At 39.0% G+C, this 15,420-nt stretch overlaps 1 protein-coding gene across 4 annotated transcripts in view; it reads right to left on the bottom strand.

The window, feature by feature from the left end:
- The window catches only part of stxbp6 (syntaxin binding protein 6 (amisyn)), a 97,835-nt gene that overhangs the window by 51,653 nt on the left and 30,762 nt on the right, over window positions 1-15,420 (bottom strand). The gene's annotated exons all lie outside the window — the stretch shown is intronic.

Raw genomic sequence — 15,420 nt, 5'->3', positions numbered from 1 at the left:
CTTTTCTCTCACTCACTGTCCCCTCTGTCTGATACACAGTGACATCTACTGGCAGGAGTAATTATACAACACAACTACGCTTCCCTCTGCACCTTCTCTGGGAACATTTTAATTCAGAATTTTACAAAATATAAAGAAAACACCGGAAAAACACCATCCGCTGTCCGAATGTTCACTCACTGTACATATACAGTATATATATATACAGTATATATATATATATATATATAGCGAGAGAGAGAGAGAGAGAGAGAGAGAGAGAGAGAGACGGTTGGAGTCAACTTGTTCGTGACGTAACGTGTTTCACGAATTTCGGTTCGTAATCCAAAATTTGTTCGTACGTTAAGTTGAAAAAGATCGTTCGTAAACCAAAATGTCCGTATGGTAAACCGTTCGTAACTCAAGGGTCTACTGTATTAACAAATGATAAGGACAGAGGTCTGTAAAGAGGCTTGCAATTTTAGTCTTATTTGCTTTAATCACATTAGCCTTGCGAGGACAGTTCTACTCTTGGCAAAATTGAGAAAAATTTGTGGAGAATCTAGCAATGTTGGTCCACAGGCACATGGAAACAAAAACTTAAGGGAACAAACTAATGTATAAGCCAATCTCTGCCTTACATACTGATCAGGCATAACATTATGATCACCTTACTAATACTGTGTTGGTCCCCCTTTTGCTGCCCCACACGCAACAAACTGTGATGCACTGTGTATTCTGACACCTTTCTATCAGAACCAGCATTAACTTCTTGAGCAACAGTAGCTCATCTGTGGGATCAGACCACACGGGCCAGCCTTTGCTCCCCACGTGCATCAATGAGCCTCACCGGTATACCACTGTCCCTTCCTTGGACCACTTTTGATATACTGACCACTGCAGACCGGGAACACCCCACAAGAGCTGCAGTTTTGCAGATGCTTTGACCCATTTTTCCTGCTTTTAACACATCAACTTTGAGGATAAAATGTTCACTTGCTGCCTAATATATCCCACCCACTAACAGGTGCCGTGATGAAGAGATAAACAGTGTTTTTCAATTTACCTGACAGTGGTCATAATGTTATGCTTAGTTGGTGTATGTGGTGCTCTAAGTGGCCATGGCCCAAATTGCACACTCTGTAGTTGTTGTTAATGATAGGCAGCAAATAACCATGACGTTATTTTGTTCAGTGTCCATACAGTGCAATATAAAGTCAAGCAGCAGTACTGGTATCAGCAGTAAATACTAAAAAAGTGCAGTTGTAGCAGATTAAAAGTTAGCTGTAGGCAGAGAAGAGTAATAAGTAGCACTAAGGAGGTGATGCAGCTCCATATGGCTGATGAGGTACAGCAGAAGGTTCTTATTGATAAAGTCGACTGCCTTAGGCAGAAGCTGCTCAGGTGGTGGTTTTAAGGTCTGCACTCTTCATTGTTTTGGGCAGCACTTGAGGGCTGCCACGGGAACAAAAGATAGCCTGTGTGTGAGGGTCAGTCAGAATTATTTAAACACTCACCGGCGCTTGGGTGGCATTACGATTCAAACCTGGATCTCAGCAGTGCTTACAACTGGCTGGACGTTTAAACAGACAACAATTTTTTTTACCATAGTTGAGTAAAAGTAAAATACAGGAGCTGGAAACAAATTGTACTCTTTCCAGTTTCTCATTCAAGTGTGTGACAGTGTCTATTTCCTTCTGGTTTTGCCCTGCACTGTTCTGACTGACTGACTGCATCATGGTTGTGTAGAACTGGAGCTCCAGTGTTCGTGAAAGCTTGCAGCTCTTTATGGATTTCAGACTTACATGTACTATCAAGCTTGAGCAAGTCTGGATATTATACGAGGGATCTTCAAAAAGTTTCCGCACTTTTATATTTTGGCTGGAAACGGTGAGGGCAAGAGGAGTAGTAATTGGTCGTGTCTGAGAGACTGAGAGAGCTTATAGGCCGGATTTAGCTCCACTTGATTTCCATCTTTTTGGATGCTCAAAGAAACTTCAAGGTGATGAAGACTTTAATGTGATGATGATGTATAAGCAGCGGTGCATCAGTAGCTACACGCTCAACCAAAAGCATTTTTTGCTGATGGCATTAAAAAATTGGTACGACTCTGGGAAAAATGCACTGGAAGGTGACTATGTAGAAAAGTGATGTCATTTGTTATTGAAATTCTTAATAAAAAGTTTAAAAAATAGAATTAAAAAAAGTGTGGAAAGTGCCGCTCAGGTGGCGCAGCGGTAAAAACACACACTGAAACCAGAGCTGGGATCTCGAATAAATTGTATTGAGTCTCAGCTCTGCCTGCCGTCTGGGCTGAGCGGCCACATGAACAACGATTGGCCTGTTGTTCACATAGGGGTGGGATATTAAAAGCAGGATAGGGACTCTCAAAACGAATGCAATTTCGAACTCTGCTGGCTGATTGATGGCACCTGCACAGAGACGGGAAAAGAGTGCTGTCAGGGTGTGTCTCTCCATACACAGTGCTGATCTGCATTGCACTCGTCAAAGTGTAGGTGACAAAATGCATACGGCATTGGTGGAGAGGAAGCATGACACAATCGGGCAATTGGGCGCGCTATAAAAGGGAGAAAAAGGGGAGAAAATGCATAAACAAAATATATATATAGTACGGAAACTTCTTGAACAACCCTCTTATTAGAAAGGTCAACTTAACCACCATGCTCTTTTTGGTCTTAGAACTGACAGATAAACTACACAGTAAAAAATAAGTCAGTTAAACCAGTCAATACCCATTATAAAAAAATAGTCCCATTATTATTAGTAGTAGTAGTAGTGTTAGTAGAAGCAGTAGTAGTAGTATTAGTACTATTGTTGCAATTGGAAATGCAAGAAACACTTACAATAACAACAAAACCTGCAATTTAAATTGATTCTGGAACGTTGCAGTCAGCTTTTACAATTTGCCGATCTGCTGCAAGTAAACCGGAACATTCCCCCTCTGCCATATAGGAAGTACTCAGACTTTATCATCAAGGTACTCATTGTCCAATTCTTCTAGTCTATTCAACCAACAGCCTCCCAGCAACACTTTAGCTATTATGCAAAGAGTTTACAGTAAAACCCTTTATTCATTTACATTTGACAGCAGGAACTTTTAGTTACAATACGTTTATGAAATTTAGCTCACTAAAACCTGCACCACCTGCTTTATTCACGGTCGAGCCCGCACACCTGCTTTAATGGAGACAACATTCATCTTGCTTAGCCTTCATCTCATCCTGTGCAGGCAATTTATCATCCAGGGACAGTGTGAAAAGAAGCATTTCCCACCTTCTCACTCTGCAGGGTGGCAAGATAGAAATCAGAAGGGAGACCAGCACTTTAAAAACACAACAGCTATAGTAAATATGTTCGACTAGCAGCACAATAAGTGCTACTCCCAATGGATGTGATGTTAATACAAAATTAAGTCACATGCATATTTGTTTATTTTGTCACAATTCCTTTTAGCAAACATGATTTGTAGCCTAAATGTGCAATTTTACAGTCATTTACTAAAATGCTGCATAACTGATGTCACCCAAACTAGATTTTCAATTATCCTCCTAAATAACCACAGGCTGTAACAACACACCTGCATATTCTGAACACAGTATTCAGTAATTAATCATTTTAAGTTTGATTTTATAAAACTGGCTTAAATTCCTGTCACATGCCATTACAGACACAATTTCTTACTAAATAATGAAGCCATCATAAGCCATATGCATCATTATTTAGTGTTTTAGGTCTTATTGCTAACATAATTATATAAAACAAGTAATATGCATCCAACTTCGTGGCAAAAGTTTAAAGTCTTCTTATGTTCAAGCATGTTTGGTGTGGAGACTCCAGTGGTCTGCACAGAGCCATGAACTTTGTCCAACAAATGCTCTTTTGACTACACCCACCAATTCCCACAGGCACGCACACACACGCACACACACACACACACACCTTATGGAAAGCCCCCCCCCCCCCCCCCAAATCTTATGATTAGACTGTTCACATACTTTTGGTCACAAACTGTAGCAGTAACTTCAAGCTGATTTGGGTAAATACATATCAAGATACTTAGACATTAGTAAGTGAAAGTGGAAGCTTTATACATGTATCTTCTAGAGACAGACAAGTGTTAAACATCAGTTATTAATGTAATATTAATGCTACACATGAAAAGCTTTTGTGTTGGGCTTCATGTGTTATTCTTTTTACTTCACACTTGAGTTGAAAATCTTAACTAGAATCATTTAGATAAATTGTGTGTACAAATCAAACTTCTTCAAAGATTAAAAAAACACCCACACATTCTAAACAAAGCACATGGAAACAGCATGATGGATGATAACAATTCTAGGAAGAATCAGAACAAAGAGTGTTTCATGTCTGAAAAAATGTATTAATATTCGTGCCAAGTATTTTACAATAGTGAAGAATCCTTATGCAATTTTATTAAATAATAGGGTTAAAAAGAAAAAATACATACATTTTCCTTTAAAGCAACACTTACACCTAAAGCCTGTGTAACAGTCACTGAAATTTCAGTGATTTCCACAACTCTTCTATTGAACTGAATAAAGTAAACATACTTCCTTTTTCATGTGATGATGTGAAAGCAGCGGTGCATCAGTGGCTACGCGCTCAACCAAAAACATTTTTTGCTGATGGCATTAAAAAGTTGGTACGACGCTGAGAAAAATGCATCGGAGGGTGACTGCAGAAAAGTGATGTCATTTGTCATTGAAATTCTTAATACATAGAGTTTTTAAAAGTGTGGAAACTTTTTGAAGAACTCTCTCATTGAAGAACAAGGTCAACTCAACCATCATGCTGTGAAAACCTTTATAAATAACGCTACACAAATAGCTAAATTAAAAACAAAAAAATACCTAATTTTGCTTAAAAGCACCACTTACACCTAAAGCCTGTGTAACAGTTACTGAAATATCAATGATTTCCACAACTCTTCTATTGAACTGAATAAAGTAAACATACTTCCTTAACCAAGACCATGCTTTTACAATATCTTTCTAAATGTGTGCTTTAAATAAAAGAAAAATACAGCGCATTATATACAAGCCCCAAGTTTTATACATTTTGTAAAATGGAATAAAAAGAAAAAACGTATTTGTTAATTGTCTTAAAACTGGCAAAAGTACAAAAAGGATGTATATTGTTTTTTTAATCATTTATATTGTTTTTTAAACAACTTTATTAATATATATAAAAACAAAATTTGAATTTAATGTCTGTAACAATAATTTGGGACAAACAGAACGCTGAAGTTACACCATTTTGAAACATTCCACAACACGTAAATGAGCAGGTAAGGGTATCATGTTAGGGTATAGAAAGATAATTCACAATTTCTCAGTCCAAGACTGCAATTAATTTAGGTCTTTCACCATCTACTGTACATAACATTATTAGACGATTAAGGAAATCTGGAGACATTTCAATCTTTGTAAAACAAGGCCAAAAATTACTTTTGATTACACTGATCAGCCATAACTTGAAAACCACCTTCTTGTTTCTACACTCACTGTCCATTTTATCAGCTCCACTTACCATATAGAAGCACTTTGTAGTTCTACAATTACTGACTGTAGTCCATCTGTTTGTCTACATACTTTTTTAGCCTGCTTTCACCCAGTTCTTCACTGGTCAGGACCACCACAAGTGCTTCTATATGGTAAGTGAAGCTGATAAAATGGACAATGTATTTAGAAACAACAGGTGGTTTTAATGTTATGGTTGATCAGTGTATGAGTAGCCATCATGCTACTGTGATAAATACAGCCACATTGTTGTGTTGGTGCGTGACTCTCCATGCGCAATATGGATCTCCCTATAAACTCATCTTGTGCAGTTGATAAGAAGCGGTCATCTAGAGTGGAGGTCAGCAGCAGTAGAGGCGAAATGCAGTTGAGTAATTGGATACGACTAGATTGGGAGATTATGTTAAAATTAATTTTTTTTTAAAAGAGAGAAATCAGATCTATTAGTTCAGAGATCGGTGCAGAAATCACTGAAGTCCCAACACTAACATGACATACACGTCCCTTAGAAGTGTCAACAACTGACAAGTGTACACCAGAGAACAAATACTGAAGCCCACTCACATACTTACATTCTATACTGTATTAAATCCACTTCTGCAACATGATTGTGTTTTCTTGTGAGCATGCTGTGTTTCTAATATTTTTGTCAGCTTATTTGTGCACATCTGGCATCAGGGTAGTGCAGATCTTTGTCCAGCTGCAGTTGTTTTACAGAACCTGAGCAAGGACTCCTACTGCTTCTGTAAACATTTGCAGTATGTACAAGGTGCGGCATTTGGTTGACCATTCCCTAAAATAGAACCCAAATAGGATCCAATCTGCAGTCATATTTAACATATGAAGCAATGTTCCAGCAGACGAGCTGTAATAATTACCCCAGTCCTTCCTTAAAACTGCAGTAAAACTTTACCAGAGGGGAAAAGCTTGGACTATTTGTTCTAGCATCTCAGCCAAGCTCTAAGCCAAACATCCCAAATTACAGTCATGGCCAAAAGTCTGATTTCATTTTAAGTCTACTGTTTGTGCTAATATAATATTGTCAGACTGAATTGGTTATGATGAGTAAATTATTCTGGGATCCCAAGTGTTTGTTTTGTCCTATCATCAGATCTAGGGATGTCCCGATCCGATCTCAAAGATCGGAATCGCGGCCGATCAAGGCATTTTTTAACTGATCGGTATCGGCTTTACTAAGGCCGATCCTAAGCCCGATATTTCGTTTTATGTCAGCATGTCCGCTGTGTGGAAATACTTTAAATTGGAAAGTGAAACAAGTCCAACAGCAGTGTAATGTCTGTAATGCGAGCGTTTCACGAGGCGGTGGGAGCAGAGCTGCGTTCATTACTGTAGAATTTTACTATTTATATGGTGGGTGAGTCAAGGATCACTCCGGTTTACAAAACAATAACTTTTAATCCGAGTATGAAAAATTCAGGACCATAACATACAGCTTTTACGAGTTTACGTGTTACAAGACTGAACGACATCTCAGTATCAAGCACTCTGATTGGCTTAGTTATGTAACTGAGCGTCATAGTGATGCACTCGCTTCATAAAGAAATAAATACACGGTATATTCACGAATTGTCGGGAGCATTTAACACTTTATTAACTTCTTCTGTTACGGTACCGATTAGCGGACAGCTAGAGTCATCGCGTTAGCCAAGCACGCTATTCCATGCACTATGGAAGCCCCAAAGGGTCAAAACACACTCACTTCGCGTAGAAACGTCCATCAAACCAATGTCACAATACAACCACAGAAAAGTTTGTTACAGTTACAACATGCATACAAGTACGGTGGCTCATAAGAAACAAACCAGATATCATTTAACCAAACGATCTACAATTACTACCAATTTGATACGGCACCTAAAAAAAAAACACTCAGCCGAATACAGCGAGTTTATTATTATCTGATGAGAAGAGGAACCGGCTGTCCGCTAACACGGCAGAGATGCTGATTTTCCTCAAAAAGAACCTTCACTTCATTTTGAGTGTTCTAGTTTTACTACTACAATGCTGCACTAAGTTTGTTTACTTTTATTTTGTAAAAAGAAAAGAACATTAAGCAATAGCTTGGATGCAGGCAATTGTTACCTACAGCACTGCAGAGCTATTCAGTTGTTAAACATTGGATTAATTGGATTAATTTGAATAATTGTAATGTACTTGAAGTGTGCACTGTGTGAACAGTATTATCTAGTTCTTATATAGACAATATCTAGAAAATACAAGTATCAGTTTGAGACTCGTTATCGGATCGGGATCAAAATTAACAATCATCCCAAGTTTAATTCCCAACAGCACAACAGCCACCCTGGAGTTCAAACCCACAGCAAGTCTAAAAGACAATAATTGGCCTTAATCTAGCAGATGTTGTATATCAAGCAGTTTTTCAACTCTAGCAATCCAACAAACAATTTCTCAACCCCAGAAAAACATACAAGAAGAAGAGTAGTGTGCAGCACTGAAGGCAGAGCTTTTACTTGTTTAATGAGTTCAAGATCTGTTCATAAAACTTGTTTGCCAGTGTACGGTGTCAATGCCACTGTCAGATTTAGTTACCTAAACAATGTCCAGACATCCCTCAGATGTGTCTCAAAGAGCATCCTATTTACATTTATCAATGTCTTTACGAGCAGCAAAACAAAAAGTATTTACATGCAGTCAGATAGTATATACACACCGATCAGGCATAACATTATGACCACCTTCCTAATATTGTGTTGGTCCCCCTTTTGCTGCCAAAACAGCCCTGACCCATCAAGGCATGGAGCCTGACACCTTTCTATCAGAACCAGCATTAACTTCTTTAGCAATTTGAGCTACAGTAGCTCATCTGTTGGATCGGACCACACGGGCCAGCCTTCGCTCCCCACGTGCATCAATGAGCCTTGGCTGCCCATGACCCTGTCACCAGTTTACCACTGTTCCTTCCTTGGACCACCTTTGAAAGATACTGACACCCCACAAGAGCTGCAGTTTTGGAGATGCTCTGACCCCATCATTTATCAATCACAATTGGCCCTTGTCAAACTTGCTCAAATCCTCATGCTTGCCCATTTTTCCTGCTTCTAACACATCAACTTTGAGGATAAATTGTTCACTTGCTGCCTAGTATATCCCACCCACTAACATGTGCCGTGATGAAGAGATAAACAGTGTTATTCACTTCACCCGTCAGTGGTCATAATGTTATGCCTGGTCAGTGTATGCTTACAGTGCTATCACTTTCTTACGATATATAGGGTTAGGGTTAGAATGCAAGTTCTGACTGGTGGACATAATCGTTTGAATTCCATTGTCCACAGAACTCATTATGGTCAGCATAACAAGCGCCAACACTTTTGCAAGCAATTTTGTAAGAAGTGAATGTCAAGACTCAGTAATATCTGTGACTAAAGAGCATTCAACAAAACACTTAGGCCCTAAAATTGTGCCCAAATGTGTAGAGCTCTCGGGAGGGAAATTACAGAACAGGAAACTTATTAAAATCAACTTTCATTAACAAGCTGCTGTGAGATACTAGAGAACACAGTTCAGCCAAAAAGATTTTGCTTAACAACAGCTAATGTGCTGATGTTTCAAAGAAATTTAACCAGTTTAAAGTAGCAACAGTGCTAAATAATTTAAAGAGCCCTTAAACTCACCTCCAAAATAGCAGAATGTATGCATATAATATAAAATCATTACATTTAAATCAAAACTTATAAACTCCTTTCAGACATGCACTACTATAGAACAAGATACATTAGAACATGAGAAAAATATATAAAGATATACCAAAGTTTCCAGTGCACTCTGCTTCCTGGCGACTTCTGCCGCTTATGCCTAGTTCACACTACATGATTTTTGCCCTGATTTTCGCTCGTCGATTTGCCGGCTCGGGAGCAACTCTGCGTTCGCTCGGCGATTGAAACTCGGCTCTCAATCGCTATGTGTGAACTATTCAACAACTCGATCCGAGCGGCTCACCGAGCGCCCGATATCTAGCTTGTCAAATATCTGGATCTGAGTTGCCTGACTGCCAATAAGTGCCATGTCGAACAGCCAATGAGAATGCAAGATACGGTGTGAGGGGAAACGCAGGGGAGAAGTTGTAAAAAGGTGGGACAGGGGTAGGGCTGGACGATATGGCTAAAATTTATATCACGATATGACTCCTAATTTCGGTCGATACGATATAATTCCGATATCGATATGAATGACACAAATGTCAGAAAAACTGCTAAAAACACCAAAATTGGATGGCTGTACCTGCAAACCTCTTTTCTGGTTTCTGGCAAGAAATACAAGCTGAATACACCACTGAATTAGTCCTTCATCTCTTATCAGCTATTTTGTCTGCTTCTTTTTCAACTGTGGACAGTGGCGGAGCCAGACAATTTCCATAGGGGTGGCCAGACTGAGACCATTGCTCACACAGGGGTGGCACAGAAACTGTCTGATACCTTATTTTTGTATATGGCTAGTGGCTGTTGATCTAGTAATGTTTTGGTCACTCGCTCGTTTACCTATACAGGCAGTGAGTACCATGTAGAATTACATCAAGCCTAGCATAATAAACTTTTAATTTTTTCCTAATTTTCCCTGTGAAAAACTAAAATATAGCCTATAACCTTAACAGAATTTTAAAGATATTCCTTTGCAATACTTGATCATTTGATTGCAAACTTGTGTGTACTGATGAGACTCATTTGAACCCCAGAACATGCTAGCATGAATGCATGGAAAACACATTTTAATTTTCTTTCAAGAATATGATACATTCTGACCAACACTATTAAGCCAAATCAGCATTGAAAATTGACTTTACTTTTAATAGCCTTCTACAATGCTGGGGCTTCTTAAAACTGAATATTCTCTTTGAAGTGTTGAAGTGTTATACAAGTGCTATTAAATTGTTTTTGAAAAAAAAAAAAAACGCCCAATTAGGAGGAAAACAGCCCAATCTGGCAACAGTGGAACGCAAATATCCCGTTGGTGCCTTTATTCGTAGCGCGCCACAACTAATAAGAAGTAATATTAATAACTGGTATTAGTACTCAGTAGTATTAGTACTCAGTTCTAGTACTTCTTCTGTAATTGTGTTGGTGGTTGACATTTATGTTGAGTGTGTAACTGCACTGTTTTGATGGAGAACTACTTGCTTGAGGTGCGCTGTTGAATTGCGTCCCTGTGGGAACCTGCGAGCAGAAATGCTTCCGCAAAAAAGTAACACGGGCAAAGCGCACTGACGTAATGCATATCGATCGAATTTGTTTAAAAATCATATCACCGTTATTGAAACATTTTCTATCGCGATATATATCGATATCGAATTATTGTCCAGCACTAGACAGGGGTATAATATAGTTTATATCAGAAAACATTGGCACACACACAAGTTTTACAGTATTTCTGACCTTATCGTTCTCTACAAAACATAACACCAATGTTGTACTGCAAAAAAATATTCATTAACCTCCAGCTCACTGTAGAACAATCCATGCTGTTCCTATTTGTCCTACTTGTTTTTACGCTGCACATCAGTGCACAAACTTTGATTGCTCGCTTCTTGTCGTGCATTTTTGGACGTGATATCATTTAACCCCTCGTCACTTCTTGCATTTGTTTTCGTGACAAAACGTCATGTAGTGTAAACTTTGCATTACACGGCACGTTCATTGGCCAGGGAGGTCCACAGGCTAGCATGTGGCTTCTCCAAACCACAAAGGATTACTACTACTAGAGAGAGTCCTAACACAGAGGACCTTGTTATGCACCCTGTATTCCTCCTCTGGTTGTACTGACGACTTGATCTGCTATGGAAAGAAGGTTATTTAGCCTTTCTCTCCTCAGACACCACTTATTATGTCTCTTAAGCACCCAACCAGGCTGGTGGCAACCATAAGACTCGCACTGCAATGGTGAGCAAGTGCATTAGACTGTAACACCACCTGAGCACCAAGCATGCTTTTATTCAAATTAAAACGATGTGCTACTAGGGATAATACAGCTAAGTGTTAAAGTACTACCACTGTAGTTCCAAACCTGGCTTACACTGCCAAATCAATAGAGTTTGTTTAAGTGATATAACAAACTGTGGCTAGACAGACACGTTAGATAGCAGTGGAATTGATTACACATCATTACATATTATTTCTGGGTTTCTGTTCAAAAAGCCTTACTGAAGCATTTCCATTCTCCATAACCTTTAAATTATGTGCAGCTGGGAGCAGGAACATTTATTGATAGATGATGCCTAAACATGGGGTGGCTTTTGACCTTGAGCAAGAGTAGGTTTCAGAATATCAGTATGGCAGCATGAAGAGTTAAAATGGAGCCAAAAGTCTGCACTGAAAGCTCCACACATCAATACGCTGTGCCTCCAGCTGCACACTAAAGATTGAGAAAGTTTTTCTTTCTTTACTGATACACAGCATTTTAACTTTAATTAGAAAGTTCTTTCAGCATCCAATAACCCCTACAGTCATTAAACTGCATGCACTAAGCATTCTGAATACAGAACATACTCGCATTTGCTGATTAAAAAGAAATAAGCTTGTTTAAAAAAAGTCTGCTAATGGCTGTGGCTGTAATAGTAAAAACCCCATTTGGACCATCACTTTTGCCACGTTACCTATATTTAGTACAATTCAACTGGAAAACGAATGGATTTTTTTTTTTGGGTGGGGGGTGGGGGTTGTAAATTTTACTGTCATGTTTTACACTTTGGTTACATTCATGACAGGAACAATAGTTACTCATTACACAAGATTCATCAGTTCACAAGGTTATATCGAACACAGTCTCCAATTCACCTCACTTGCATGTCTTTGGACTGTGGGAGGAAACCCACAAACACACGGGGAGAGCATGCAAACTTCAAACAGAAAGGACCCGGACCACCCCACCTGGGGATCAAACCCAGGGCCTTCTTGTTGTGAGGAGACAGTGCTACCAACCGAGCCACCGTGCCGCCCCAATAATGTGGTTACATAAATATGCACCCCCTTAAACTAACACTATCATATTCAGGCCTGAAGGTTTTGTGCCCAAACTGACTTGAACTGCTAATAATTCCCTCCACATTGATTAAAGCCTCAGTTCCAGCTGAAGAAAAACAGCCCCAAAGCAAAATGCTGCCCTCACCATACTTCACTGTGGGTATGGTGTTCTTTTAGTAATGCGGCAAACTGAACTTTTTGGCAATAATTCCAAAAGCTGTGTCTTGGTCTCATCAAACCATAACACATTTTCCCACATGCTTTGGCCAGACCTGAAGTAGGTTTTTGCAAAATGTGAGTTTTCATCTTGCCACTCTAACCCACAGCCAAGACATATACTGTAGAATAAAGATTACAGAAGATTGTTGTCACATGTAGTACACAACAAGTACTTGCCAGAAATTTGTTTTTTCTTTTTATTATTATTTGTTCATATTGGCTGAAGGACATCAACAATACTTTTAGTACTTCAGTAAAAACCACTTTTTTTGCAGTGTTGATCTTTAAACATGCTGCCGTTTGCAATACAACACATAATAGTTGACTGGCAGTGTTACACTGTAGGTTAAAAAATATTGCTGATTTGATCAAATTATCTAAATATTACAGTGCAAAGTTAATTTACCTCAATAATACTATATAACATTACTGTTTAGAGATAAATATTCAATATAAATATATTGACAGTTTCAAAGTAATAGGGGATAGCTATGTATTGATATATAATTTGAATGGGTAATAGCTTGTGTGTATAAAACAGGGTTTTGGGCTGCTCAGGTGGTGAAGCGGTTAAACACGCTAGCACACCAGAGCTGGGATCTCGAATACATCATATCGAATCTCAGCTCTGCCAACCAGCTGGGCTGGGCGGCCACATAACCAACGATTAACAGTTGTTCACAGGGATGGTAAGCCGGACCAGGGTTCCTCATAACTGGTGCAATTACGACCTCTGCTGGCTGACTGATGGCGCCTGCACAGAGTTGGGGAATAATGCTGATCAGGGTGTGGCTCTCCGTACACAAGGCTGGTCGGCATATGAACTCGCCTCGTGCAAGTGAAAAGAGGCAGTCGGTACTCATCGCGTGTCAAAGGGGACGTGTGTCAGCTGCGAAGCTCCTCAGTCAGCAGCGGAGGGTTGGATCGGTGGAGGTGAAGCGTAACGCAATCAAGGTAATTGGATACGACTCGATTAGGGGAGAAAATTCAGAGAAAACATTTTTTTAAAAACAGGGTTTTGATGTAGGTGGGATGGGAGGGAACAGTGATTTTGATTAGTCTCATTGTGTCAATCTATTCCAGTTCTGTTTATCTGTTTACCAGTTTTATATATAGTTAAAGCGCTAATTATGTAGGCACGGCCTATGCAAGTATACATTGCACATACTGGTAGCATAAAATATAGCACTTCACCAAACAATACCCAGACTGCCTAGGGTAAATGTTTCTTGAAACTGAACATTTCAAAGCATTCCCAAATAAACACAAATGAATTTGGGATATCTAAACATTCTGCTGTGCTTGACAGACGCTGTACAGCACGTGTAAGTTTGTGGCAAAGTCAATGGTCTAGCCTTTACTCGGTTTTCTGAAAGCTTACTGTTTTCCAAGCCAGAGAAAGAAAAGTGACAGAACACATAGATAAAGAAATGACAGGGACTAAAAGCTAGGCTGCAGTAAATGAAGTACGACTAATTCAAAGCATTTCTGCTCATTTTTGCTTATCTTCCCACCCTACATAGTTTGCTGCACTTTATATCACACACGTTTATCAAACTAACTGAGAGGTTGTGTGAAATAATGGTCTGCTCAAAGCTAGCCAGGTATTTCCTCAGTGTAGATCAAACATTATTTTACTCAAACTCTAGCAGAAAAAATAGCTAAAGACAGAACCTGCCAACACAGATCTATACACTCCTCTAAAACATCAATTTACAGGCTGTGTCAGAATCATTTACACTGATTACTGTGCTGTTCAGAACAGACTGATGAGAGTATTCAGAAAATAGTACAGGCATTAAAGTCATCAATCATGTTATATTTATTTTTCAATAATGTGAAAATATATTTTTGTTCACAAAATCTGTCAAATCTGTCTTGTTTATCTGTATGTCTATTACCAACATATACGTTTATCTCTGGAATAGGAAATGTGCCTCCTTCGCAGTTTCTTCTATTTTTGCATGTCACACTTATGATTCAGATCATCAAACTGCTTTAAATATCAGACAAAGATAACCCAAGTTTTCAGCCTTACCTGGCCCAGTGTAAAAAGCAATTTCCTCTTAGCTACTAAATCAATCAGTTAATCAAATGTAATTGATAATTGGGCCCAATTTTACTAGCCACACCCAGGCATGATAACTGCCAGACCTACTCAATTGAAACATTTTAAAGCCATTGAAATCTACTTAGTTTGGCTACTAAGCCATTTCTTAGGACCTAGGACTTTGGCAAACTACAGTCAGAGCTATTATCTACAAATAGAGAAAACCTGGAATGGTGGTGAACCTTCCCAGGGGTGGCTGAAGAACAGATCAACTACATCTGAAAAGGTCACAAAAAAAACATCTAAAAAACTGCAGGCTTTACTTAAATAAAGGTTAATGCACATGATTCCACAACAAGACAGGCAGACAGTGAGCAAAAAGAGCACTAAAGTGCAAAAAAAGAGTAAAAAAAAAGTTCAGCTCATAAACATCTACATGAACCCCATGGGATTTGGGACCCCCAAGAGTTTTGGGATAACATTCTGTGGACTGATAAGTGTAAACGTAAAGCTAACCCTATTAAAACCTCATACTAACAGTCAAATATGATGGCGTGAAGGTCTGGGGTCAGAACCTGGACTACATGTCATAACTGATGCAACCAGGAACCAGGCA

Source organism: Trichomycterus rosablanca, chromosome 13 (genome assembly GCF_030014385.1).
Source record: "Trichomycterus rosablanca isolate fTriRos1 chromosome 13, fTriRos1.hap1, whole genome shotgun sequence".
Taxonomy (NCBI): domain Eukaryota; kingdom Metazoa; phylum Chordata; class Actinopteri; order Siluriformes; family Trichomycteridae; genus Trichomycterus; species Trichomycterus rosablanca.
Note: the sequence above shows the minus strand (reverse complement) of the source record. Positions and strands in the feature narration are given on the sequence as shown.